Here is a 4615-nt window from a genome sequence, read left to right as displayed (position 1 = left end):
CATTTGATTTCTGATTCAGTTAGGGTTGGGCCGCTCTCGCTCGCTCATGCACGCACGCACACACACACACCGCTCCCTTGCGCGCGCACACACACACACACCTCTCTCTCTCGCCTTCTTTCTTTGCGTGAACATTTGGGCGGCATTATGCTAATAATATTTCCACATAGTGAGGTAGATATGTGGGATATGTGTTAGAACGAGCCGTTTTAGGGGGGCGTGGCAGAGTCTTAACTTTGATCAAGAATATCTCTTTGGTTTTGAGACTTTAGTCTTTGCAACTTCAGGGATCTTATCTATGCACAATCAGCTTGTTACACTCCAAAGAGAAAGGAAAACTTGAAATCGCATCATATGACCCCTTTAAAAAATAAAAATAAAGTTAGTGTATTATTGTGTATATAGTACAAATTACTTGTAATTTCATCCACTTAGAGACTGTACTTCAGTTGCTCAAGTTAAATATGACATCAACCAAGATCCATTCTAGTACATATCAAACCATAATATGAAATCTGAAGTGTCTGAAGTGGTCTTTTTTGTGACCTTTGACCTTTTGTTGTTGTTTTTTGTTTTCTGACCCTTTCAAAGCAGCAAAAGGAAGACTTTATTGCAGCATTAGTGCTGCAGGCAGAAGAGAAATACTTATAGCATTGGCCAAAATATACAACGGGTAATTAAGTGGTTGGTGAAAACGTTGCTGTGATAGGCGGAAAGTCTTAAAGATGAATGGTTGGCATGTGGTCACCGGTTCAGACTGAAGACCCCTGTGGCTAGCATACTCCGCGCCCACCTCTGGTCTCTGGGGAAAAAACAGAAAAGACCTTACAAAACAGTCTCATTTGAATGTATGTCTTTGTATTCAGAGGGGAGTTTTTTTTTTTTTCAGGAATGACCTTGAATGCTGGGGGGTCACACGTCTGGCTGTGTTAGCACCCTTCTTCAACAGACCTGTCCCCTTAACTTCATCACCATAGTAACCTCAGCCCTCGGCAGCGAGGCTGACCTTCATGCGCTAAACAACAGCGGCGAGTGTAAGAGAACATTTAAATGTCTGCCAAGAGCCCATTACACCCTCCAGGAAGAACGGAGCGAGGGACTATCTTTTGGCGCTTGTTTTCTTAATTTGATCAGTCATTCCTCAGCGCTTAGCTAACTCCACAGCAAACTAGATTAACTGCAATATGAAAGATCGGATTGAACTGCCTGTTTACATTGGAAACTATGGAGCAGCACACACTCACAGGCACCATCGGCTTACGAGAACAATTTAGCAGCGTGGTTATCTACAGCCAAAATTGGCTCTTCTACCTGACCTTAGATCAGCATAGGGGATGGTGCAGAAGCATGGTCTGGAGTCGGCGCAAAGGACGGTTGGCATTTCACCTTGCTCAGCCCCCAGTGCCTGCGTCCTCTTAAAGCCAGAGGAGAGCATCAGCTATTTACTGTCGCTGGCTCGCAGCACTGCCACCCAAAAATAGAGGCACAGTAATCACAATTACACAGCCAGGGTGGAGGGCTGAAGTGTCATTTAGAAAGATAATCAAAAAGTAATCTCTCTCTCTCTCTCTCTTTCTCTCTCTCTCTGCACCCTCCTCCCTCTTTTTCTTTCTCATTCTCTAATTTTTCAAATCTGGCACAGTTTCAAGTAGACTTGTTCAAAGCCATTACTGGAACAGACTAAAGAGCAAAGAAAAGGTTGATGAACGACAGGGAAAATGGACAGATTGTATAGGGTAAGAAAGAGTCGATTGGCCTCTCAAAAGCAAAGACCACAGAGGTTAAGGCCAAAAACACTGGGTGGGCACTGAATGTCGCTCTCGAACCAGGAGGGTTCTCTTGACGTCGCTGAGAGGTCTTATAGTCCTACTGGGATTTAAAGCTTAAGCAGGGAATATGGGTTCGGACAAATGTCTTGATTAAAGTGTTAAGTGTCGTTTAACGATTCTGAACACCCCCCATTTGTGTTAATGCATTGTCGTTAGAGTCAATAAGAAAGTGAGTACTATAATATACCCGCCATTAGCACAGTTTGATTTACTGATCACATTAAGACGTGCAGTCGTAAAATTAGTTAACTTATTTAAAATACGCAAAGCTCTGTATTCTGACTGTATTCCTTATTTATTATTGTCTCGCAGAGTTTTATTTGACCTTTAAAACACCATAGGTGTCAATCTGCATTTTGGCCATTTCACAGACATTAAGCCAACAAATAATACCATAATTGTGTTTAAAGCTGAAAAGATTCCACAGCCACCAAATGTAATCACACTGATGGTCTGATAGACTGAAGCAATTTAATTTCTATTGAGGGTCACAGCAATTTACTGAGTGCTAATTCACTTTAAAAATGCTAATAGAAATGTATTGAATCATCTATTGTGCATTTACAGAGTGCTGGGAAATTGAGGCTAAACAGGTTTGTTTAAGAGGGACATGTGATGGGGACATCAATTGAATGTGTGCGTTGAGTATGTTATTTGGGTAAATATCATGTACAGATCACTTTTCACAAAAAAAAAAAAAAACCTAAGAATTCATATTAAGGATAAATAAATAAAAACTTAAATATGTATAAAATTAAAAAAATAAAAATTTTAATTAATCACACCTAACATTAAAGTTTTTAAAGGTGCTTTCACACCTGTAGATCGATTGCTTTGCTCCGAGACAGGGATTAAAATTATTAAAATGTTGCTTTTTATTCTTGGTGCGGTTCGCTTTCACACGGCAATGTTTCTAAACGGACCAAATTTGTTAAAGGGGTCATATGATGCTGCTAAAAAGAACATTATTTTGTGTATTTGGTGTGAGGAAATGTGTTTATGCGGTTTAAGGTAAAAAAACAACATTATTTTCCACATACTGTTTCTCCTCTATGCCCCGACTTTCTGAAACGCGTCGATTTTTACAAAGCTCATTGGTCTGAAAAAGTGAGGTGTGCTCTGAATGGCCAGCTATCCAGTGCGTTGTGATTGGCCGAATTCCTCAAGCATGTGACGGAAATGTTACGTCCCTTACCATATTGTGATGCCTGCGGCAACCACATGTGACGACCCCGGGCTGGACTCCACTTCGTCCACGGTGAAAGCCGATCCGGCGATCGACAGCGCGAAGTTGAAGTATTTCCTCAGCAACCAGCACGTATCAGCTCCAGGCATGACAAAGCGATATCGTCCTCTTTTGGAAGGCCAAACAAAGTAGTTTCGCTTTCACAACGAAGCACACAGCGCCTTCACGACATGGCGGCGGCGGCAACAACAATACTACAGCGAGAATAAAAGTTACGCCTTCTTTCTTTGCGTGAACATTTGGGCGGTGTTATGCAAATCTTCCCAGATAGTAACGTAGGTATGTGGGGGCGTGTTAGAACGAGTCGTTTTAGGTAGGTGTGACTGACTCTTAACTTTTATAAAGAATATCTCTTTGGGTTTGAGACTTTATGCTTTGCAACTTTACAGATCTTCTTTATGCACCAAGAGCTTGTAACACTCCAAAGAGAAAGGAAAAATTGAAATCGCATCATATGACCCCTTTAATACAAGTCACGCGCGAGTAAACTGTTCTCTCATTGGTCAAATTTTCACGGTTTATTTTCCGGGATTCCACTTAGCTGTCATCTGTCAGGATGGAACGACAACAGCTTTGCGGGCTTATTGTTGTTTTTTTTGTAGATGTCGTTATGTTAATTTATCACTTTGAGCTGGAGTCCAGGAATTATCTGGAAAATTTTTTTACAGCAATGTTTCTAAACACTTAATACAAGTCACGCGCGAGTAAACTGTTCTCTCATTGGTCAAATTTTCACGGTTTATTTTCCGGGATTCCACTTAGCTGTCATCTGTCAGGATGGAACGACAACAGCTTTGCGGGCTTATTGTTGTTTTTTTTGTAGATGTCGTTATGTTAATTTATCACTTTGAGCTGGAGTCCAGGAATTATCTGGAAAATTTTTTTAAAATGCACATACTAGGAAGAAGAGCAATAAGACAGCATTATAAAATGAAAAAGTGCGATTTGATTTTGGATGGCGAAGACGTGCTCACCCACAGACATTCACATGGTTCATTTTGAAGTATTAGCAAAACCACAAAGCTAATGCTTTTCACGGAACTTACGTAATTACCCATTATACATTGTGATATAGCCTGGTTCGTTGGTCCGTTAGATCGGATTGCTTTCTCACTACAACCGAACCACTCCAGAGTTCGTTTTCAATCGAGCACGGATCCGAGCGCGATTGCCGTGTTCACATATGCCCAAACGAACCGAGCTAAGGGGGGAAACACGCCAGGTTCCGAAACAACAGGCCAGGTGTGAAAGCACCTAGTATATACATTTATATTGCAATAAGTTCATATTCAATCTTCAAATTGTTGTAGATACAACATAAAGACTATGTAAAATATATAATACTATATAAAGAATATTATATAAACTATATAAAGACTATATAAAGAATATATTTTTATATTTGTTTAATTAAATCTATTTTTTTTAATATATTGTAAATATATTGTAATGTAAATGTATTTAGAAATTACAATTGCATGTGAGTGTGTGTGTGTGTGTGTGTGTGTGTGTGTGTGTGTGTGTGTGTGTGTGTGTATAT

Source organism: Sinocyclocheilus grahami, unplaced genomic scaffold (assembly GCF_001515645.1).
Source record: "Sinocyclocheilus grahami isolate Dianchi unplaced genomic scaffold, SAMN03320097.WGS_v1.1 scaffold161.1, whole genome shotgun sequence".
Lineage (NCBI taxonomy): Eukaryota > Metazoa > Chordata > Actinopteri > Cypriniformes > Cyprinidae > Sinocyclocheilus > Sinocyclocheilus grahami.
This window is presented reverse-complemented; position numbering follows the sequence as displayed.